We start from the raw sequence: 25,909 nt of genomic DNA, 5'->3' as shown, positions 1-25,909 counted from the left end.
TAATTAAATTAACTTGGTCCATAAACTTGATCTGAAAATTTGGTCCATAAATCAAACACACTTGCATGTAATAATATGACTTGAGTGTTAATCACATCATGTTTTCAGTTTGAATATAAAATATATAAATTATGTAAAAAAAAATAAAGTTGATCCAGCTGGAGCGCAGGCTGAGAATAGCGCTGTCATGACTGGATCAGAGATCATCAGTCATGCCTTCTCATACCTTACGCGCACACCACGCCCACTTACATCAGATCACATCAACATGTCAGCCGGAGGGATAACGAGGGTCGTCGTCGCTTTTGGATTCAAGAATTTCTTACAACAAGATGGCAAAAGAACAGCGCTTTGCAAGACATGCAACGTTAAGATCGACAGTCAGATGACAACCTCCAATTTCGTCCGTCATTTGAAGAGCCATATTCTGCCCAGTAAGTGCTTGTCAATTTGTTAATGTTATCTGGTTAGCTCGTTCGTAGTTAGCTAGCTAATGTAAGTTAAAGGAGAACTCCGGCGCAAAATTACACATTGTTACCTAGTCAACCGTTATCTGAGATTTGTTTTCATGACTGCCGAATGTAAATAGTTTTATCTATAAAAACAGTTTAGCCTATAAGTGACGTCCGACATTCTGCATATTGTGTTATTTTGTTAAGCCCCACTAAAGGCATAAAAAACTGTAAAGCACAATCAAGTTTTCACACTATATTCCAAGACTTCTAAAGTCATTCAATAGCTTAATGTGTGGTAAAATTAATATTTTAGTCTCTAAGTTAAAGTTAACGGAAAGTCATCTCGCCTCAGTCATTCTCCATGCATCAGCATTAGCGCGTCGCGTTCGGTTGCGACAGTAACACGACGACACTCTCTTCAAGATCAATGTTCCCAATATTATACTTTCTTTGTAGATAAGGCATAAAGGTCTATGATTTGCATAAAATGACTATCTTGCTGGAGTGGAGTTTATTGCCCTTTAGAATACACTAAGCATTAGTGCTGCACGATTAATTATATCGCAGTCGTAATAGCGATCTCAAACCTATGCAATTATATAACGCAAAATGCCGCGATTTTAAATGAAATAAACAAAGTAGGGCTATTAGCGCAGCATCTCTTCTTTTTTGTCATCCTTTGACTAGTGTTACAAGATCCCCCTCTTATTGGTTCAAATGCCTTTTCGCATTTTGCACGACAAGAAGTGAAAAGCTGCCTGTGAGTGCCCTAGATTAGAATAGATGAGACTCGCATAATGCGCATGCACTGACCGTGTGCCAGCCCAGAATAAACAGTTCTCTTTCGAGCTTGAACGAACAATAGCACACACAATTATGCCAAAATGTGAGAGTTGTGAGTTGTGCTATGAGGCGCGTGTGAGATCCGCGTCTCGGCAACGGGTGCTCTTAAAGGGCCAGCAGCGAATAAAGCGTTCTTTCAGTAAAGTTAAAAGAACAAAGGGAAATTAGAAAATTACTCACTGATCTTGAGTAAAGAACTTTTGTAGCTTTAATAAGGATTATTATATATATAATTTATGATTCAGGCAGCGCAGACTGTTTGATAACTTTATTCAATTTCTGTACCTGTTAAGACAGGAAGGGCACAGGTAAATATGTTTTTTATTATGGGTTTATGTGGGGATTGTTTGAAGTTCACTTAATTTAAAAGCTGTTATATATTTTTTTTAAGCCTAATAATTTTTTAAAAAGTTGATGGCTTTCAATTGATGGAATCACTGTAATGTTGGTTTGGTTGATGGTTTATTGATCATTATAGGTGTTATCAATCATTTATTGTTGTTGTTGTTTTTAGTTTGAGTTGAGAAATAAACATTAATCTGTGTGTGCATTTTACTTTAGAACCAAGCAAGTTGGACTCATGAAACCATTTTATTATATCGGAGTCGCAAATCGCAATTGCAATATTGGCTCAATAATGGCAATATGACATTTTCCCAAATCGTGCAGCCCTACTAAGCATAGATTATAGATACCATCCCTTCGCTATGTTCTTTTCAATGTGAAGCGTTGCGTGCTGTGACTTGGTGTTGCTTCAAGTGCATCGTTCTGCACACGGGATGCGCATGATTGCTTATAATACTTTGGGGAGACAAGGGGGCGTGGCCTAAGGGAATATCACTCGTGATGTTAAGTGATGTTACCCCGCCATCGCTGATACAACCTTTAGCAGTCATGTTTTTGCTTCTTGAGAGAGAGAGAAAGTGTGTGTGTGTGAGCAGTGGCGGTTCTAGGCGGGGGCCTGGGGGGGCCAGTGCCCCTGCGACAACAAGCTTGGACCCCCTTGTGGCCCCCCTAAATGTGGAGTCAGTGTGAAATATTTTTTTTATAGTGTGTCACGCATTGAGCATGACAGTCACTCGTTTCAGTCTTTTGTCTCACACTCCCGTCACACATTGTATTTCTCATGCGGAAAAACTTAATAATATATTTAATATACGCAATTTCTCTGGCCGCGCCGCTCTCACGTGAGAATCAAGCGCGTCTCGCCTGGAGTTCAGCAGTCGACCCTGCTACGCATCAGCCAATCAAAAAAAGAGAAGTGCTACTTAATAGCCAATCAGAAAAGGGCACTATTGTATCTGGGTAAAATTTAACGCAACAACCAATGAAAAAAAGCATATCCTGGAATTGTTCATATGATTCTGTTACAACATCTTCCGAAAGTTTCTTCACCCGTCCCACAGATGAAACTAATCACTGGAGCTCCGAACATCACTTGGAGCACGGAGTAAGTCATGATCTCCTGTTTTAATGTTACAACAAATTCACAACTTGTTTGACAAAAACTATGACAACTTGACTGATGTAAGATGAATCTTTCCCGTAGCGTAAGCTAGCTTACGCAATGCTCGTTCCCTCATCTAGAGAGAACCGAGGTTACGTTAGGTAATCGATTCGTTTCCCATTTAATTAGTATCAGTCTGTAACTTAGACAACAGTTTTACAGCCTGTTCACTGACAACACCTGCTCAGAACAAGTAGTCTAGGCCTAGTCATCTTATTACACGAATCACGATGACTGACATATTGTCACATTATAAACATCTCTCTCTCCAAATAGGCTTAATAATTTTATTAGCACTAGATAAATTAAAGTGTATTGCATAGTCGATATTATAGGTCACTTTTAAAATCATGTCATATTTTATAATTATATCCTGGCCAAGGATGCATTAATTATTGCTTCTGTCTTTCAAAGATGTCAGGAAAAAAACAATTATAAAAAAGCTCATTCACCCTGAGAGGAAAGCCCCCTAAAAAGGCCAGTTTAGAGGATAATTTGCTGATCTTTTTGCAAAAAAAAAAAAAAAAAACCCACAAAAATCGTAGATTAATTTGTAAAAATTATATATATATATATATATATACATACTGTATATTCAATGTAAAAAAATAAAATGGAAATTCAAATACAGACTGATATATGTAATGCAAATGTAAAAATATAATGCAAATGCAAATTGTTGGATAATTATAAACATGGTATTTTGCTTATTTATGCATTCAGTGCAGTGCAGAAAATGATAAGGTCTAAATGTAACTGGCCCCTCTAACAGTACAACTGGCCCCAGCTTGGCCCCCCCAGTTGAAATGGTCTAGAACCGCCACTGTGTGTGTGTGAGAGAGAGAGAGAGAGAGAGAGAGAGAGAGAGAGAGAGAGGAGAAATGTAACAAAGTTTAATATTGTTTGTAAACTGTGTTTGAGAGAGAGGAAGGTGTTCAGAGAGTCTGTAGGATGTTAAGCTGTTATTTGTTTTATGGACTCAATGTTGAAAATTTAAAACATTTCAAACACACTGTTGGCAGAAGTGAAAAATAAATAATTTTATGAAGTTACAATTTAGTTTGATTCCATGGTGTATTTTACTGAACATGAGTATTTACAATGCAAATTATTGTAATTTACTGGCAAATACTTATCTTGTCTTTTCATTTTATTAAGATCAGATTCTGCATGTAAAATTAAAATAATAAGGTGACTTGACTTGCACTTGACTTAACCTACTACAAGACTTGACTTGACTTGACATAGCCTGTGACTTGACTTGACTTGCCCCCCCCAAAAAAAATACTTGGGACTTACTTGAGACTTGACGGTTAAGACTTGAGACTTACTTGAGACTTGCGTGACCTGCGCCCATCTCTGCTCTAAGTTTTAAGACAGTTCAAATGGAAGTTGGGAATTATGTGTTGTTTGAATAAATCTCCTAGGAGAAATACATCAAATTACAACGCATGTGTTTACCAATCACCACCATACTCGGTGTGCATGAAGTCAAGACATTGAGGATGCTCAATTCCGGATGGATTTTTGATATCTCGAACGGTTTGGCCGTGGCGAGGAAAATAATTTTATGACTAAAAAAGGACACATAAAATGTGTTAACTTTGCTCGTTTTACCTACAGTTACAAAACATGCCACGTATATTGTTCTTGTCAAGCCGATCAACTTTCTAATTAACAGTAAGAAGCTCAGACCAAAAGAAAGTCAGATATTGCAGTTTGGATGTGTATCTTGTCTCTATCAGTGTCTGTATGGGGAAGAGGGAGGGGGGGGGGGGGGGGTTGCTGGTGTCTGCGTTTATGTGTGTGTGTGTGTGGCTGACTGTAGATTTTTTCTGCAAGTCCTTATCTTTTTGCATAACAATTTTGTATTTTTTTAAATGACAAAATATGCATATAACCCTAATCTTTTAAATGTATAGTTTGCTTTAAATAAAAGTAAGATAAATTGGTAAACTACAAATTGGTAATTGAAGCTGAATGAATTTAAAATTAATGTGCTATATTTCAATACATTTGCTTTCCTTAATATTGTAAAACACTAACCTCATTTATATGTGTGTGTGTGTGTGTGTTTGTATGTATATATATTTTGCAAAGCCCTCACTGATGCAAGCTCTTCTGCACACTTCTCTTCGACAGTCAATGCGGAGGTTAAGTTTTTGCACGTCGTGCAGAATAACCCTCTTTATATATATATATATATATATATATATATATATATATATATATATATATATATATATATATATATACTTAAAAAAGCGGGGGTTAAGTTTTTGCACGTCGTGCAGAATAACACTAAAGGCACCATATATATACTTAAAAGTGGGGTTGTTAGTTTTATCTACAGTTACAAAAATCGGTATATACATTGTACTCCTCAAGCCGTACAACTTTCTAATACATAGTCATTAGCTCAGACCAAGAGGAAGTCAGATATTTTGGTCTGAATATGGTGAGCCTCTCTCTGAGCCTACGTCCCTGTATGGCAAGCCCTTTTAACATTTAAAAGCTAAGTTTGCCTGTCCGGAATTAACATTGTAGATATCAACAAAGTCTTTCTGTCTAGTCGTTACACTTTGGATAGTTTGTATTATCATTTAAGATATCTGTAACATAATTGTGACTAGTCGAAATGACAGAGTATGGCAAGCCGTTTTAACATTTAATCATGAAAGGGCCAAAGCCTTCGGCACCGCCACCCGGGTGCCTTTAGGTAACTAAAGGAACCGGGGTTGCGGTGCCTCCGGCTTGGGCCCGCCATCGCTGCTCGCAGCTATATTTATTATTATTTTTTTATTTACTCATCCTCATGGTGTTCCAAACCCGCAAGACCTTTGTTTCCTCTTCGGAAAACAAATAAAAATATTTGAATGAAATCTGAGAGATTTCGGTCCCTCCATTTACAGTCCAAATAAACTACCACTTCGATGCTTGAAAAAAAGTTCATAAAGAGATTGTAAAACTAATTTTCTGAAAAAACACAATTTCTTTATGTTATAAACATGTTATAAACACATTTATAAGCATATTTAATCACATATAAACATTCATCAACGCACTCATCAGTTGTGGTAAACAGAAGCTCAAGCATGTTTTCTTGATGTGCGAGAACCAATGAGGTTCATTCTCGTGTGTTACGCAGCTCGTTTGAGGTTCGTTCTCACAGGTTAAGTTGAACTTCTGTTTTTCTAAATTCAATGTGTTCATCAATTTAAAGTGATCAAGTCTCTTTTTGGACTGCCTGATTCATATGGATTAGTTTTACAATCTCTTTAATAAACTTTTTGAAGCATCAAGGTGGTGGTTGCATAGACTGGTTTGGAACGACATGAGGCAGAATAAATGATGACAGAATTATCATTTTTGGGTGAACTATCCCTTTAATTCTACTGAGGATTATGCTTAAAATAAGGAAAAAGTAAGTAAAAAGTAAATAACGCCCACAAAATATGTATGTATGTAAGTTTTTTTAATGTATGTATGGATACAGAGAGAAAGAGAGAAATAGAAAGAGAGATACAGATTAAGATAATTAAGACCCTTTAATTTATGCAATGAATTAATTAAGGCCCTTTCAATCTCTGTCCGCATTTACCAATTTTAATTTAATCGGAAAACGTGGACAGAATCACAGAATCCAGTCCTAAAAACGGAATCTACTGTATAACGCGGAATTTCAATATTAAGCTGCAAAAAGGCTATTTAAATATTGATTCTGCGTGTTCTGCATGTCTCTGTGTGAATGAATGTCACAGACGTGCGGTTTCATTCACACCACACACAGACACAGACGAACGTGTGACGCTTGAGGTGTTTTCAGCGTCTGCCGTCTCACTATGAGGACATGAATACATGAGCTTCATCTCCAGAGCAGCTCTGAGAGTCACTTCATCAGCATTTATCCATTTCATTTGAGAAAAAAACTATTGTCATATCATATCATCACGCAGCAAAACTCAAAGGTCTTTGCGGTAACCCATCAAAATAAAAGTTAGGTTTAACATGAAGAAATTGTGACAGAAGTATATGTTGTACAGAATAATTTAGCTACGCCTCAATGTAATATTAATACTAACATTAATACTTTATTTTTTATGGAATAATTAATATTTCTTGTTTCATGTTTTAATTTTAACAATAAAAGTCTTTTGTGCAGCACTTTTATCGACAAAAAAACTTTGTTTAATTTCCTATGATAATTTTTGTTCAACTTTAATGAATTGTTGTTAAATTGTATTAGTTTCATGATTTCAGTTCATTGGATGTACAGTTTGATTGCCCAAAACGCAATTTAAACGTTAAAAGGAAGGCCCGAAAGATTAAAGCGGAAAAATTTTCTAAAAAGGAATTTGGGAAAACATAAAAAGGATTTCATAGGGCCCAAGAAAATGAGTGCATTCCCATAGTTGGAAGTGATTTGTGATATTACAAATCAGCCCTGAGTCTAAGCCCAGATCTGTGCCGCATTCATCAGACTTAAAGTAAAGCTGTTCATTTCCGCAAGCATGTGTTCATTTGTGTCCTATTGAGAATAACAAAACCGACACATCTGTTCAGGGCAGTACACCTTTCTCCTCAATCAATCAAACAGTTGACATCTTTACACCCTAGCGCCCATAGAATAAACCTATTGGCCTACTGCACAGATAACCTCTCCTTTCCTGGATGTGTTTGCACCTCTTTTCCTGTCCAGACCAATTCATGCACAACCCACTGGAAAGAAGCCTTATGCAACAGGATGTTTGATTGAGCCACCGGCAGGGCATTTTTCGTTCAGGTCTAAGATGTTCACAGACTCCCTCACAGACGCACGCACCTTCATCTAATCGCGGATGCAGGCTAAGCACGTTGCTGATTGCAGAGGAGGCTTATGCCAAAGCTCTGTTTCCAACAGCTTTGAGGGTAATTCCTCATTCGCTGTTTTTCTTTCGTCCATTATACCTTAAGTGGAGAACGGGCGGAAGGAACGAATCATCACACAGACTTTGCACAGTTCCTCAAAGGAATGTACCGCTTGCCTTGTAGCACCATTGAACTGGACTGTTTTCCTCTCTCTTATTGTGAGCGAAAAACATCTAGAAGTAAATGGTTATGGTGAGAGATGGGGGCGTGAGTTCCTGGAACGTAACACGGTCAGGCATATGCTTTTCCCAGAGCATGAGTGGTATTCTCCTTCATTTCCTGTTTAAAGTGAACACCAAATAAAAGAGGTGAAGGTTACCACACGGCTGATGAGAAGCACCTTTCTGCCAGCATTGAAATGTTCAAAATAGCAGAGTATGACATGGTCGTATGCCAAACAAAGCAGGTAAACAGTAGTTAAGGCATTAGTTAATGCATGATTAATGATCATAAACAGCTATTTTTGCTATTGTATATTGTTACATGAACTAATATTCATTTATACAGAGTTTTTTTTTCACAGGCATAGCAAAACCAAAGTACATATAAACTTCCACTACATCCAAAAATAACTCAAACTGTAGGAGAACAAATGTTCCTATTCTTAATGGGTATTTTTGTATACAGGAAAAATACCAAATATTTGAAGCAAGATCAACTTTTTTTCAAGTTTTGCTCCTCTTATCATTTCCCCCCACTTGTTTTAATTATAGCAAAGGCATTCAAGAAACCTATCTGAAAGTGATGGCTCACCCAATAATGTAAAATGCTGTAATAATTTAAGCCACTCATCCTATTCAAAACTGATGTAGTGTGACTGACTTTCTTCTGTGGAACACTGATAAAAAAATAAAAATAAATAGTAACCAAACAGTTTTGGTTAACATTGAGTTCCATTGTGCAGTGTAAAAAAGTATTTGATCAATGAGTCATGACAACATATGCTTTTACATTACTTTAACTCATCAAAATAATTGTTCATATTTATAATATCATAATATTTAAGCAAATTAAATATTATGATATTATAATATTTAATTTGCTTAAACATTTACATTTAAATAGTTCATATTTATAATATCATAATATTTGAGCACTTCTTGTGTTGTTGAGCACTTCTTTTGTTATTGCCTCTTCACAAATTACTTGTTTGATTTAGTCCTCAGATGTAAGTCGCTTTGGATAAAAATGTCTGCTAAATGACAAAATGTAAATTATATATATATATATATATATAGATAGATATATATATATACAGTATATATATATATATATACGTATAATATTATAAGTTATATGAGATTTGAAAGTCAATTTAATATAATTTAAGTTAAAATGACTTGGGCAGCTAACTTTATTTTACTTAAATTTAAGGCAGCAACTGAACTAAACTTTTTTTAAATGAAATATAGGTACATTTTTTTTTTTTGTATGGACATTCATTAAAACCTCCACAAAACCAAGAATAACTTATTTTATGTACAACAGAATAAAGAAAGTCATACACAGTGAATAAATGAGAATTTTTGGTTGAACTATCCCTTAAATATCTTAGTTTCAAGTCAATTAGAAAACAAGTCAGACTAATAAAGCTCATCAAGAGCTTTTACTTTACTTGTAATGTTAAAAATGTATTAGAGTATGTAAAATGTACATTAACCAAGATTAATAAATGCTTTGATAAAAATAACTGTACACTGTTATTTTATGTATGACTGTTGTTAACACACAGAACCTTATTGTAAAGTGTTACCAATGAACACATAATTTTGAAGATGCAATAACAAACAAATAAAAATAACCAAGAATTGTAATCTTTTAAAAGCTTCACTTTACACATTTTAAGAAAATAGGCCTTTGTCACCAAAAAAATGCTCACATGTACACACAGCAGCACCAGTGGCACAGGCTCACATTCCCATGCTGGGGTTTGGTTGCTCAGTCAAGGTCAGCAACTCTGCCCTCTAGTGGCACTCACTGTATTACAAAATCCATGTGGATCACTGGTCTTCTTACCAGTCCAGAACAGAGCTGGAATGCACATCTCAGTTGGCAAACAAACATCTGAAGCACTATGAATAATACAAAAAAAGAAGAATCTCCATGAGACAGTTTATGACAATCCAAATACTTTATAAGTTTGACACTCAGTCCTATCCCATGTTATAAAGATTAGTGTATTCCTTCACCTTTGGTGAGGGTTCGCTGGCTGCAAATACAAGACATCGCCTCTCATAAACCCAAAGTAAAAGTTCAACCTGATGTGTCCAACATTTCCCATATGCTTCTCAGTCTGCATTGGGCCAGGTCCTCTGTCTAGTCTCTCCCACTGATTGAGCATATGTAATGGATTTCGTATCATTTTCCTCTGTTGCACGGTAAAACAAAATAAAAACTCAAATGGGAATTGGATCTGCAGTAAGCCATTACATGCTGAATGAAAAGAGACATCCATAATGGTTTGGATACAAGCTTTGCTTCTTTTTATTTCTCAGATATGGCTTCTCCAGGGCAAACATTTACATCCACCTTGAGCTATAGGGATCTAAAGCACAGGGAAATATAGTCTCCAACATCCACGATTGATTTTAATAGCTTATAAACGAGATTGAGTGAGTGAAATTGCCTCGGAATTAAAAAGGCAGACGGTTGGAAAGGGACAAAGGCTTACTGACCATGCAGCACAACCAATGAATGTGCACCGATTATGAATGGTCCATATATAAAAGCCTCCATCAGGTTGGTTGGAGTCATGTAATGTAATAAAGAAAAAATGCATTTCATCAGCCCCAACCTGGCAGAGCTATCTGACATCATAAAACACAGTCAGCAGAGTTATTGGGACATCCCAAAGGTGGGCATCCATGGTTACAACATTGCCTCGCCATTACGACCTCACACTGCCAAACTATTTGCCTTTGTGTACTTTGCCCAAGTAGTAAAAATTTGGCTGCTTAGCATGACCCCATTAGCCCTTGCTGGTAGATAACATAACTACACTATCTGGACCAGAAAAAAAAAAAATTCTACAAGCAAAATATAATAATTAATATACACACACACACACACACACACACACACACACACGCACAAGTTATTTAACTAAAAAAAAAAAAAAAAAAAAAAAAGCATTTGTTGAAGTGCTCAAGTTACTAAAACTAAAACAGATTTTTGATTAAATCTAACTAGAAGTATTAAAAACCAAAAAATAATAAAACAAAAAAACAAAGCACGCAAAAATAACTAAAACTTAAAAATAAAAAAAGTCTAAATATGAATAAAATCTCTAATATTACATAAATAATCCTAAAATAACACTGGTCTAATATTGTTTTAGACCCCACTGACTTTCATTATACGGACTAAAACAGCAAAAAACAATCTTCTTCATATAATAAAAGTGTATTATTTTGTGTTCCACAGAATAAAGTCAATCATACAGGATTGTAAATGACATGAGGTTGAGTAAATTATGGATTAGCAATTTTTGGGAGAACTATCCCTTTAAAAACCATGAAATGGACTATTCATGATGTAATTTTCAGCTCATGTAATTGGCTGAAAAAGTTCTGTGTTCCAATGAGCAAAAAAGGCAGATTTAGGGCCGGTTCACGAGCCCGTTCTCATCCCAAAGCGCCATATAAGACGCTTTTGCAAAAGCGTAAATTTCCAACGCACATGGCACCCTTTAACGTGAAATGAGACGCAGATATATTTGAGCAGAAGGCGCCCCCTAGTGGTCTAACCCTTACCCTACACCATACCTAAACTTAACCATTAACCGAAGCGTCTCATTAGACGTTAAAGGGTGCCATGTGCGTTGGATATTTACGCTTTTGCAAAAGCGTCCTATATGGCGCTTTGGGATGAGAACGGGTTGGGTTCACATATCGCATCTTTTGCGCGCTCAAGTTCGTTATTTCGAAATGTAGACGCGTGGTATGCGCGCTCATAATGGATGCGACGCGCTCGTTTTTTCAAAGCGCGTCCGCGCCACATCAAGATAAAAACATCTCAACTTTTCAGAATGCCGCAAGCACACCATAAGCGCACAATAGGTCACGTGACAAGAACCAACCAGAGCGCAACCGCCCTAGCGTTTTGGAAAAAGGAGAATGCGGCGCGCCCAGCGTTTTCAGGCGCTATATGTGAATCCGGCCTTAAAATTGAAAGATAAACTGCTAATGCAAAACGCATAGCTTTCTGCAGGTATTAAAGATCTCCTTGGCTTCACCTAACTGAAATGCACATATGGAAAGAAGGGACAAAGTATGTTTGAGGGAGTTAGGTGTTTGGTAGATTGAAGCTATCGCTGTAATTGTACACAGAAAGGTGGGACGCTCAGCTGCTGCATCTCCTGATAACAGGACCAGATGAGACGCATCCATCATAAAATCACATCATACTTCACAAATGACTAAGCAGAGACAGCATCCCATGATCTAGAAGCTTTGGACCATTTCCAGCCGCAGGAATCGGAAGTGTGTGAGGAGGATGATGGGCCCTCGCTCTGTGGAGTGTCTCAGACACTCTTTCTCTAACCTCTTTTTTCCACTCAGGGGTTCAGGTCACCTCGGAGGCTTGTGTAAATGTGGTAGCGCTAACGGCACAAGTTTGCAGTCAGACCTAAACCGCTTCTCCTCCTGAAAGCCATCATGCTGAGGCGCCAAATGTTTTTAGAAGAAAGCATGTCGTCTTTTCCAGACTGGGTCTGTTTCAGTTCTGTAGAAGCTGGGCCCTGCTACTCAGACGAGAAAAAAGTATTATTGAATACTATTCCCCAGTGCTCTTGGTGAAGAATGTATTATGAAAGCACATTCCCTTCTCTCTCACAGTTCTCTCTCACTCTCCGTCTGAAATTAAGACTGCAGCATGGAGCCCATGCCATGTGCAGTAGTTGATTATGTGTAGAAAAGCTTAAGAAAAGCTTTTAGACCTTTTTTTGACATATTGTGACATAACATCATGTACAAAACTTGCTGATGTGAGAACATAACTACTGCTAATGAAGCTACATCTAAAGACTTTTCCACTCAAGTCAACAAGACTCAAAATACTTCAATAACCTGACATATGTTTTTTAAAAAGAGAAACAATGTAAGGTGGGACTAATTTTATGCATAAAAACTGATTGGATCGTGAAAAATTTGGCGTTGCAGTATATATGAAAACAAAGGCAGGTGGTTGGAGAGGAGTGGCTGAGAAAAAATAATGAAGAATGGGAACCAAGGAATCATTCAATAGGACAATGAATGTTTGTTAAGTAATAATAATAATCATCATAATCATTTTTTTTATTAATAATAAATAGGGTCAATTTTGGTTTCATGTGGACTTTAAAAGAAACTATTTAATATGTGATTTTTACCTCTGAAGTGGACTATGTCTGACAGGGCAAAACATGCAATACTACAATTTGGTTTCATGTTGACTTTCAAACAAGCTGATTGAAAGTGACATTTTAACCTCTGAAGTGGACTGCCTAAAAGGTCAAAACGCATCAATTTCTGAAGCTGAAAAGTAGGCAGGGGCTTGAGAATCCTGTGGGTGGAGCTAAAACTTAAGTGAGTGGCATTGGTGCGCAACAGAGTGCAGACCGAACAGTCCCAGGTGTCAGTTAGAGCGAGGCTGCTGCAGTTATATAACTCTCTCCCTCTCCAACTTCAAAACAGCTGTGTGACCTACCACACTACCTGAACCACACAACAGCCACAAGCACACACAATCCAGCATCAGCATAAATGAAATGGTAGCCACATGGCTCTCTTTAGAAAAATACGCCACATGGTTTGCAGAGATTAATGGGGCTAGAGCATTAAACATTCAGTTAATCTGCCTTGTGTGTAGCAGTGCGCCGAGAATTATGTTGGTCTCATGATTGAGATGTAAACCCAACTGTTTTTCCTCCCTTTCTCTCTCTCTCTTTCTCCGTCTTGCATTTGGATTCAATTGCTGTGAAGCAACGGGATATGAAAAACATTTTCAAAGATGACATACGCCTGCACCCAGAGGGAAGGAAAATGAAAGATTCAGATATGAACTTACCTCCCCCTTTTGTTTCACCTCAATTTCTCAGGCAGGTAACTTCTGCAGGTCAGGTGGTTTCTTTTCTGTGTTCCCTCTTCAGACATTCATCTCTGGAGAAATAACTCGAGAAGATGTGATGGGAACCCAGCAGACAGGGAAGACTCAGGAATGCCTTGGCACTTGGTCGCAGTCAAACAGTGTTTACATACGAGTAGAAAGGACAAATACAACTCTAGAGAAAGTTCTGGTTCTCAATGGCAGGTGCCAATCTGGTTCTTGTTCTTACTTCTGTCTCTGGAGAAAATTAAGTCCATGTGCTTGTCGCAGTGAAGGGGAAAAAAGTCCTTGTGGTGTTGTCTCCAGACTGGATACAAGTAGATTTCAGACGCACCTTCTGAATCTCTGTGCACTCTTACAGGGTGGAAAGTAGGAGGGAGAGAGAAAGAAAGAGAGAGAGGGAGAGGGAGAATGTGAGAGGCAGGGTGCTCGACTTCACTAGGCAGTGGCTCTCCTGACTCCAGGCAAGAAGAGGACCTCCTTAAAGGGCTTTTAACTGGGGGCAAAGCACCTGGAAGCTCCCAGTCTCTTTTCTTGCAAGTATTTTTTTCCAAACAGAGAGAGTGGATTGTTTCACTGGTACCCTCCATATAAAAGGCAAGTGTCTGCGGCCAGGGTAGAATAAGGAAGCAGTGTAGAGGATGGGGTGGGGTAGGTGGAGTAAAGGGATGGATATGCACCCCTCCTCTTTTCCCGGTAACCATTTAAGCTCTTGTTTTCCCACCTCCAACATAAACATCTGCAAACAAATGCTTGCACTCATACAAACAGACAAATCTTTCCCAGAAAGCACCTTTTGGAAAATTCACGCTGTGCTGGCGCAGCTCGCGGTGCATCGATTTCACCTCATCGAAAGCATTCCTTTACAAAAAGCCTCAAATTTGCTGTCCTAAACGTTCCGGCACAAGATTATAAGCACGTATGCAGCAATAAGTACAGTGGAAGTCTGTTTTTGAGTAATCTCGCCAGACTCCCAGCCAATTAAACCAATCAGTTTTATGAGATGAGATTACATTTCTTGGCTGACTGATCTAGACTGTGAACCACTTTACAACAGTTCCCAAGTGAAACCTTTCCCGGATGAATTGCTATGATAATATGTACAAATGCTTAATTCAGAATGTGTAAAGCAACGTTTTGAGGCTACCATTCAAGATACACATTAACACACTTAATAGCCCCTATTACCAGATTTGAATTCTCCTAGAAAAAAAATCCCTTAATTATTTTGGATAATTATGTGAAGAGTGTGTAAGAACAACCACTGTTACAGAATATGTTATCTAGACCTAAATGAACCATCATCGTGGCGCTCTGCTCCTAATCTGATCCCAACAACAATGAGCTCATTCAGTTCCAATTAGCCACTGTGCAACATATACGAACTGTAGATCATTTGCAACAGCAACTTTATCATAATATCCAATCAAAAAACTCAAGATTAGATTGAGCGCACATTGAAAAATGGGGGATTTGAAGCCTCGGGTAGGGCCTGATATAGCTTTGGATAATGCCAGAGGAGACGGATCAACAAGTGGGGCATTGTGCTCAGAGGGAGCTACGGCTAAGACTAGGCACTGGATACCTTCCATCCATGCAGCCCCTGACATGGTTGGATATTAGGTGCGTTATCAGATGCTAATCTGAGTTTGTGTGTCTCGTAAGTAATGGAACAGACAATAAAGAGGCACGCGGCTAATTACTGACCTGTTTATATGCACTACGTTCACATGGTGGGCTTTGAAAGTTGGACACAAAGGTCAAGAAAACACATTTGTGTTCAGCAATTCATTGGTTTTAACCAGCATGATAAAACCTGATAGTGATTAAGCAAATTATGGGCTAATTCACTCTGCACCAACATTACAGATATATTTTTCATGTTTTGTTAGATCAGTATGATACCCCAGTCAATGTATGTTGCCATTGGCAGACACTTGTTTTGGAGTCACCAGATATTAGTTAGTTTGTCGTAAAGAGATGATATACTGTAATCTGACAACTCGAAAACAAGTGTCTACCAACGGCAACTGACATCAGAAAGGATGACATACTGATCCAACAAAACATGAAGAATGTGACTGTCTGCGTTGGTTGGTGCAGTATGAATTCGACTTAAAATTATAGAAAAATACATACACACTACTTGATTAAAGGAGCATTTCAGGTTGATATGCTCCATTTCAGGTTGAGGTCCATTTGATAAATTTATAATCTTCACATTTCAGCTTTTAAAGTGGCGCCATTCTCTTACATTGCAAGCCCATCGACTTTTCTTTTTTAATAAATACTTTTTTTGGGCAATCGACGTGGCAAAAATGCTGTGATCTTAACTCGTATTGAACCCAAATATTCCATTAAGAGTAAGCTTAGTGTTTTCGTGTGAATTCAAACCTTTACTAGTGCTGGATAAACATAACCTATTGTGTTCTTGAGCCATGTTGTTGGCTACCTCTGAATATGCGTGATTAAAAGGAGTGGGGCGAGACTAAGCTCTTAGTTTTCATGACCAGGTGAACTGTTTCCTATGAGGATAAGCATATTTTTGTAATGACCGCTCTCCTCAGTGGGTTGGGGGCTTTGAAGACCATCATTAGCCACAAACTTTAATAGCAATGGCTTTTCATGTTCTTTGCCGGTTTGTTTGATCTATCCAAGCAATTTTCTCAACGAGAGTCACTCAAAGATTATCAGATATTGAAATGAGTATGTATAGGGCTCTGCAAAGGGAAAACAGACCTCGGTTTTTCTCTTAAACTTAACTTACTAATCTTAGCTGCTGATCATGCCATTAACCAATGTAAATAGTCAAGGATCCTTCAATGAACCACTTCAGGTCATGATTAAATTCACTTTATTGTCCATAGAAATGTCTGGACTGGAACATAGTCTGTTCTTGCTATACTGTAGCTGATGGAGGATTTATGAAACTACTCAATGTCACTGGTAAAGGAACAATTAACAAAAAAAAAAAAAAGAAGAAGAAGAAGACCTTGAGAAAGTCAAATGGAAAAGATCATGGTGTCTCGAAAACTGTGAGCCATTTAGTCAAAATTGTGGAGAATCGTTGCTTTATAAAAAAATTACACATTTGTATAAGAAAGACACTTTCAACAACTTATAGGAAAAAAAAAACTTATCCTATTTTGAGGATTGTGAATCAACAGCTGTCATAATATGGGCTCATTAATCATATGACATCATCAGTGTCAACAAATGGGGAATCGGAAATTCTTACTTGCATTGAAGAGGCCCTTACAGATCTTTACAGAGGAACGGATGAGTTTTCTGTGCGTCTTCTCGTGATGTCATCAATAGTATCCTGTGTGTGCGGTTTTGAGTCGCAGGCTACCATTCACACCCAGGTGTCAGGGTGTTTTTTTTTACACATCTCAGTGAAGTGACTTGGGGAGTAGAAGGGAAGGCCTGCCACTGGAGCTCATTCACAAACCAGCTGACCTCACCACCTCCACCCTGCCTTTACAAGGTGAAATTGACCCATGGAAACACTCCTGGTAGTTTCGAGTAGGAGTTTCCCTACTCTTTTACCCTGTCATGTTCCGTGAGCGAAGTATATAAAAATAAACAGCCATCACAAATCTGAATGCCATGGCATTCCATCAGACAAGCTGTTTTGCTTTACACGACTGCCAGGAACGACTGCTAAAAGTAAGCTGTGACACCTGCGACGGTTGACACCCCACCCAAGGCTCCAGTTTTCTGAGTCAAAGCTCATGTGTGGGCCTGTGTGTGTTTTACTGAAGGACCCACTGTGTCCTTGTATGTTAATATGTTTTGGGTGGAACCTAAGCACTTTCACAGCCCATTACCTCTCAGCAGAGCTATTAGGAACGAGGAACCAAAGGAAAAGGCACCAGCACACCACTAGAGGCACTAGACAACCACTGAACCCCAAACAGTCATTTAAATTTATAAATTAAGGTTGTCTTGAGCATAGATATGCATAATAAAGGCTAAATGTCTCATCCACGCTGCTGGCCAATGGAGGTCGACGTCCGCACCTGGCGGCCATCTTGTCACAGGCAGCTCGCTCACTCGTAACATTGTGTTTAATGGTGCATGTAATTTTTAAATAACCATAACTTGCTCAATTTTCTACCGATTTTCAAACAGTTTGGTTTGTTAAACGTCTTACTTATGAATAATAAGTGTATAAATAAATAATCTTCCAGAATTGTAGCCACGTTAATAATGTTTGTTAATGAAGAAACCAAACTGTTTGTAAATCCGTCAAGATTTCACAGAGAAAAGAGTGTTTGTGTTGGTGCTGATCACTCATCTCACATCAGGAACAACAGAGCCCGCCAGAAAGCTTGCCTGTGACAAGATGGCCGCCGGTGATGACGATAGAGACTCCGCCGTAAGGCATCTAGCCTTTATTATGGATATCTATGGTCTTGAGGGCTTATGAACGTAACATTAAGATGATGAAGATGATATGCATTGGGACCAAGCCAAAGACTACTAATCAAAATAACAAAGGATGCAAAACCACCATTAAATGTGCTGGCACTATATTTCAAGGTGGCCACTTTGTGAACATGGACAAATTGTGAGTCACATTAAAGGACAAATTAAATTGATTCAAAGTGAAACTAATGACATTTATAACATTAAGAAAGGTTTCTATGTCCACAAAAACTGTTTTCAACAGAATAAATATTTCTTGAGCAGCAAATGAGACTGATTTCTTATGGAACAGTGGACACAGAAGAGACTGCAGTAATGGCTGTTGAAAATTCAGCTTAGAAAACAGTTCTTTTAAATTGTGAAATGCACACTCTTACGGGTTTACTCCTATTACTGTTTTCAGTAGGGCTGAAGAGCCCTGGCACTTGGCTTAGTTTCAATGTGACATATTATTCGGGTGATGTAGCCCAACCTTTGTCTCCTGTAACCTTAATGTGGAATGCCTGGCATCTGGTAGCTGGTGTTGCTGGTAGATGTGGATGAAACTGATATAAAGTTCTCAGAGAAATTCCTTTATATATGGTTAGTGAGGCTGCCAGGGCTCAGGCTGGCACAGGAGAAGAGAAGAGTGATGCTCTACCTGACCCATCTTGTACCTCAGTCATGTATCCTCAAGGTAATTATTTTACATTGATAAAAGGAGCACTAAAGAGGTTGAGAGATATGGAGGACAGAAGGGACACTGTCCTTTCTCTCTGGGTTAGAAGTGCACGATATAGATTAGAAGAGCGGGCAGGTAAACTTTACTTCTGGCTGGATGAGAAAGAGGAAACAAGCACTATGGCTAGATGACAGGAACCATTAGGGAATTCCTAACAAGGGAGGAGAAAAAGGAGGGAGTTTACATCACTACCGATTGCACTAAAAGCCTACTTTCAGCAAGTCTGATGTCCTTAAATGACAAATAGTACTTTGTTGCCGTTTTTAAGACCAGCTATTTTGTAGTTAATCTTAAACTGAAAACATCCAAAATGAGCATTCAGACAACAAAAGGGAGACTCAACTTGACCATAAGTTGAGATGCACTGAATTTTTGGGCATATAAACACTTGATATTTCCACTTTCTGATATAATTATCAGCTTACCGTTATTAGCCAAAATGCTCATATAGGTGGGTCCCTATTTTTGAGTCACTTCAGGTGCAATAAAAAGTACTCGGTATCATTTTGGAAATGAATCACATCTATGCGTTTTTAAGTAAGCAATTCAGTATTTAAGTTCCTAATTAAAAAATACTCTGCATGACTGTGTATTTTTATTTTTATCTAACAAAAAGGCAAAACACTGAAGTATATGAAGGTTATTATTAAGTATGTGGAGGTTATTATAAGTTATTTTTAAAGCCAAGTATTGGTAAGCTGTTTGCATGCAAAGCCTGATCTAGACTGTTATGCTTAAACGGATAGTTGCCCTAAAATGAATTTTTTTTAATACTTTACTCGCCCTCATGTCATTCCAAACCTCTATGACTTAGGGTTTCTCTCGAAACACAAAAGAAAATATTTTGAAGAATGCTAGAACAGATAGTTTTGATTACCATTGACTTCAATTGCATTTACTCACCCTCATGTCATTCCAAACCTGTGACTTTTTTTCTCTTGGAACAAAAAAGAAGATGTTTTAAAGAACGTTAATAACCAGTTTTGGTTACCATTGACTTTGTATGGAGAAAAAACAAACAAAAAAAACCACTAAGTCTCAAAATATCTTCTTTTATGTTCCACAGCAGGGAATTGTATTGGAAATTATTATGTGGTTTATGGCTAAGTGAGAGTAAAATCTCAATTAGTGAAGAATAACAAGGCTTTATAATCTCAAAAATAAAATAACAATAATCGTAGTAGTAATAATAATTGCCTACTACACAGAAAATGACTGACAGGCAGAGGCAGACACGCATGGACTCACATGCAGACAAGCACACAAACTGTAAATGTCTGGACGCTGCCGATAAGAGCTCCACTTTCACAGATTGTTATCTCAGAGCATTGAATGTTTCGGCCTCTCCTACCCCTCAAATGTTTATTCACGTGCGACACAGGATGAGAACCGCAGACTTAAGAGATAATTGGGATTGAAAGGGTTCAACAACTAAAAAAAAAAATCATAGTTTTACTTTGCTTTTCTTTTAAAAAATAATTTTCTATTTTCAAACCAGCAGGCAGGAGAGCAATTTCCTCCACAGCAGGGGCAACAAAATCCAAAAACCCAAACAATCATGTTAGAATAAATAACGTAAACTCCCCGAGTTAAAAATCCCAGGCACAATTCCAAATTCCTTACATGGATGGATTTTAAGGGCCACAGCTTTTATTTTACTGCTTACGATCAAACTTCCAAGTGTGGAAAAGACAGAAGAAAAGCACACTGCAGGCACCAGCACTGTGGTTTGAACTATGCACACAAGGGGGCAACATTTTTGAAAAACAGTCAACAATAATGCAAGCCATTGTGATGTCCAGACTAACCTTCCAGACTAGACAACAAAAACAAACAAAAATGTAAAAACTAAATGGAAAAATATCTACAGAACAAATCAGTGCAATAAAACTGCAACAGATGTTAAGAAAAAGCAAGCGCTTACAGTCCATTCTTTGCATCACCAGTTTCCACTGAGACTTTGGTTGACAGTAAATAAAAGCATGGCATGAATCTTCATCAACTGACTCACTGGGAAAAACACTGACCTCTGTCACTTTCTATGTCCTATGTCGTACATGACCCTGATTGAGAGTATCATCCCGTAACGACCCTTCACCATGAATCCAAGTGCCCTGTCTCACCTAGTTTCCTGAGAAACCATGTCAACATGGCCTGGCCTCAATGACAACAGGAATCCCTCCCTAAACAGCTGCTTCCACTAACGTCATTTTACCAAAATTAGTGACATTTTTTTATTCTCAGATTGTCTGGGATGGAGAATCTCGAAAATCATTCCTCTGTCATTTATGAAAAAAAAGCTGTTCCATAATGAGAAATATAACCTCAGTTAATAAAGAATATAATGTGCCAAGCATAACAAGAAAGGCAAAACGAATTGGTTTGAAACACTAGAAGTCCAAATCAAAAAACTGCTTGCATTCTTTAACTAAACTTCTATTACAGACGAAAATGGACGCAAAATTAAGACTACTTGAAACTACTTGACTACACAACTTGAAACAGGCTGTCAAAAAGTTGAATAAACACTGTGCTGTCAACATATATGTAAAGGCTGTGCCAGCAGACTGCATTTTATGTGGGGAGAATGAGGCCGACATTATAAAGGAACATTTTTGAAAACAGACATTTGTTCCTCAGAAAAAAGCAGTGCAAAAGAAAACGCCAGTCTACTCGTTTTCGAGAGCTGCGAAAGACGTGCCAGAAAAACAAAGCCCTTTAACACTGCGCAAACACCAAACATAAAAATATGAACTTTAGACCACCCATGGAGGTGGCAAACTTACAAATGAGCCCAAACAGACTTTCTGTGACCAGTACAAGGCTGAGAAGCTGGGTGAAAATTCTGGAAATTTGATGTGGTTTTCCAAATGAGCACATCATCTGCAGAGTACAGCAGTGTTATCCATCTCAATTTGAGGGTTTGAATTCATGATTCAATTAGGAGTGCCTGACTCATGGTACTTAGTGCGAATTAGTGCCCAATGGAATCAGAACAATAGCTTTAACCCTTGTTGAGTGTTGTCGAGAAATGAAGACACCATGAAGAAACACAGGTACTTCATAATGTGATTTTAGGGGGCAATGAATCCATCAGATGTGCCCCATCAATATCCTATGAACGACAGATCAACCAACATGTCAACCAAAACAAAATTATGTTGAAGCTTCAATGTGAGAATTTGAGAGCATCTTCAAAAACTGTAAAGCAATCCCATACAAAAAGAACGACATATTTGTATGACTGTAAATGAAATTAAAATGTAGTCACTCATATTATTCAACCACACTACATGTTCTGTGACGCACAGAAATCACTAGATTTTTGTCAAATTCTTGTCTAGCCACAAACACAGTCATTTGTAGACCATGTTTGTTTGTTTCAGGGTGGTTTTCTCTCCAAAAGTATTTGGCAGTGTAGCACTACGTCCACCACAAACTTAACGGGTTTCAGGTTTGAAGCCTCTAAATACAGTAGTATGAAGAACTTTAACTTTTAATCTGAGAACTGTTGGTTAATTCTCACCCTTCTCCAGGAGCAATTAGCAAGATAGGCTAATTACAATTCAAATAGTCAAAACATGCTTCTAAAACAAGTTTTAATATTGGCTGTCCAAACCAAAAGACCAGTCTTTTCGTTGATGTTGGTGTCTACCTTTTTGACAATGGGCTTTTTGACAATGGGCTTTTGACAATGGGCTAATTAGATTAAAATGGTTAAGATTCTGATTGATGGTTTCAGGATATCCTCGACTGTTAACCTGATCTTATCTGTGGCCTGTACCTCAACTAATTAACAGGCAGTATGCAGAACATCTGACAATCTTGGCGCCAGGAACCCAGAAGAGTTCTGACCAAGTAACCATGCACAGAAGACTCTACAGGATTTCCACTCTTTGCTCATTTTCCAAGACATTTCAAATTTCATAAAGACAAAAATAAAAGACAAGGATGACAGATTCAAGGCCTAAATTAATATATTCCTGTCTCTAGAAAACAATATAGTTTATTTGAATTTTATTTTAATTTACAATATATTTTTGACAGTATTCAGTCATAATGCAGTGTAATTCAAAACACTTCTCTCCCGTGTCAAAACTCAGCATCCGTGAACATTGCGCTTTCAGCGACTAAAGTTAAATGGAAATGGATATCATTTACTCACCCTGGTGTTGTTCTAATGCAGCTAAGCTTTCTTTTTCAGTCTACAAAAGGAGAAATAAAAAAAGTCCTATATAATGGAAGTGAAGAGCAATCAACATTAAGCTTAAAAAAAATGCAAAAGTATCATAGAATGATTCCATGAAGTTGTATGTATTATTTAATGAAAATCCTGACAGTGGCCATGGTCTTCCGTGCATGGCTGCACGACATGCGTGTTCGTGAGACTTTATTAGCGCCGCAGTTCACTCCGACTCGCCCAGAAAAAGCACACAAGTTGCGAGAAATCAAGATTAATAAAAACATGGCATCAAATACAAAGCCTAGAAATCCCCCAAAAGTATCTGTGTACTTTCTTCCTTGAGTTGAATATATCCAGACCTGAACTCCAGTTGTCGGAGACAGTCAGAATGACAGACGAACACAACGGGTTTATTCACCTCAAAGAAAAAAAGTACACGGATTGTATTCGTGGCGCGTTTTTCTTTGTATTTGATTTCTCAAAATTTGTGTGCTTATTCTGGGTGAGTCGGAGTGAAATGCGGCGCTAATGGAGTCTCACGAACACGCACGTCGCGTAGCCGTGCAAAGAAGACCAATGGCCAGGACATGTTTTTTTATTCTCCTTTTGTGGTCTGAAAAAGAAAGAAGGGCATACGACACTAAACACCATGGGTTAGTAAATGATGACTTATTTTTCATTTTAGGGTGAAGAAAAATTTATTGTTTCAGTACATGGTTTGTTCTTTAACTAATCAGAACATTTAAAAAAATGAAATTTTTCCAAGACAAGCAGATTTGTCAGGACATTTTATATTTACTCTCATTTTCCATGTGTTTTCTAGGACTGAAAAATTGGTCATTCATTTTCCAAAATTTCCAGGATGCGTGGGAACCCTGTCAAAGATTAAGAAAGCACGAAGTGTCTCAATACTCTTAAGAAGTCCTAGTGCAGAGACAACTGGGTTACTCTGAAGTTTAGCATTTAAGAAAAGAAACATTTTATTTGTGTAGGGATTGTTGTTTTGTTAAATGGATCATCACACCCAAATCTTCATACTGTGGGCATCATGAAGAACTGGTTTACCATCCACTTCAAGTCACTGAAAGCTAATAAAAACTCAAATTCGCATAGGATCAGTTCTGTAGGTGGAGATAGGAATATATGTGTAAACATTATCTCTCAGAAAACCGCATTAAAGCTTAGAAGACAAAGGGGAGGAGACATAGTCAATCCATATGCCAAATTCAAATATTTACACTGTGTGCAAATTGTTATGAAGGTCATTTTAAACTTGTCCACCACCGATTGACATTAGAAGTGCCAAGTCAAAATTGTTGATCATTTAAGAAGTTTACAGTACATGCCTTGGAGACTAAGAAGGTTCGTGTAGCTTTGAATGAGTAAGAGCAATAACAAATTTAGATATCTTCTCCTGAACATTAAATAGGCCATTGTCTACCAGGAAAACATAAGGTTTCGCAATGGCATTTTTATTTAAGGTTGATCTAGGCTCAACAATGACCACCAGGCCGATATAACAGTATAAACACTCTTATAACATTATTTTTGTTCGTTGACAGAGCATCAACGTTAAACGAGCAGACCTGCATGGGTTATGACAAACACGAAAGGACCTCAGCTAGGAAATTAGATTGGTGGAAAATTAGATTTTCAAATGATCATTTTGAAACCGATGAGCTGCATGTAATAAGTGAATACAATGAAAAGTCTTTTTCTACTGGCTGCCTTGTATAAGTGTGAGAATTTAGAGCGTGTTTTCCAGCAGACCATCTTTCCCTATGAATTGTCAATACTGTCCAGCGACTGAATATAAAACCTCTAAGAACTGACTTTCTGTATGGATGGTAAATGTTGTAACTAGCTTTTAAAAAACTTGAAGTGATAGTTCATCAAAGATAGTTCATCATTCAGGGGTGTCCAATCCAACTTGTGCCTGAGTACTTAGCGAATTAGTGCCCAATGGAGTCAGAACAATAGCTTTAACTCTTGTTGAGTGCTGTAGAGAAATGTAGACACCATGAAGAAACACAGGTACTTCATAATGTGATTTTAGGGGGCAATGAATCCATCATTGCCCCCCCCCCAACTTATGGATGGCCACCGTTATGCTGAGTTTCTAGTAACCCCTCGGACAGGACAAAAGGGAAATTTTATCACATCAGAAAGATGATAAGAGCCTTTAAACGGCACAATGATTTTGACATTAGTTACAGGACCTTTTTTGCCCGATTGATGACAGGAATGCGTACCATTCACAATTCAATTGAGAAGGGAACTTTACACGTGCAAAGAATGCGAGCTGCTCTGCAAAGGCATTTATTCAGAGACAAGCAGCTATGGGAAACGCTTTAGTTTATACAATAATTAGTGTGACTGGTGGGCATTCAAAGATGCAAATTATAGAGAATGACAAGTCATGATTAGCGGTTCACTCATAGATATCTATATAAAGGCTAGATATGTCATCCACGCTGCTGGCCAGTGGAGGTCGATGTCTGCACCTGGCGGCCATCTTGTCACAGGCAGCTCGCTCACTCGTAACATTGTGTTAATGGTACATGTACTATTTAAATGACCATAACTTGCTCAATTTTCTACCGATTTCCAAACGTTTTGTTTTGTTATAAACGTCAGAGATGTAGTTATGACACTGCATAGTTATGAATAAAAATTGTATAATCATCCAGATAATTATAGCCACGTTAATAACGTTTGTAAGAAACCAAACCGTTTGTAAATCCGTCAAGATTTCAACGAGATAAGAGTATTTGTGT

At 37.9% G+C, this 25,909-nt stretch overlaps 1 protein-coding gene across 2 annotated transcripts in view; it reads right to left on the bottom strand.

Annotated features, from left to right (window-relative positions):
- The window catches only part of col8a2 (collagen, type VIII, alpha 2), a 129,792-nt gene that overhangs the window by 58,366 nt on the left and 45,517 nt on the right, over window positions 1–25,909 (bottom strand). The window contains exon 1 of one of the 2 annotated variants that reach the window (XM_039680639.2): window positions 13,759–14,404. The exons of the other annotated variant lie outside the window; for it this stretch is intronic. The gene's annotated coding sequence lies outside the window, so the exon portion shown is untranslated. Of the gene's footprint in view, window positions 1–13,758; window positions 14,405–25,909 lie in introns of those variants that run through there. 2 annotated transcript variants of the gene reach the window in all.

Source organism: Pimephales promelas, chromosome 18 (genome assembly GCF_988280905.1).
Source record: "Pimephales promelas chromosome 18, fPimPro1.hap1.1, whole genome shotgun sequence".
Taxonomy (NCBI): Eukaryota; Metazoa; Chordata; class Actinopteri; order Cypriniformes; family Leuciscidae; genus Pimephales; species Pimephales promelas.
Note: the sequence above shows the minus strand (reverse complement) of the source record. Positions and strands in the feature narration are given on the sequence as shown.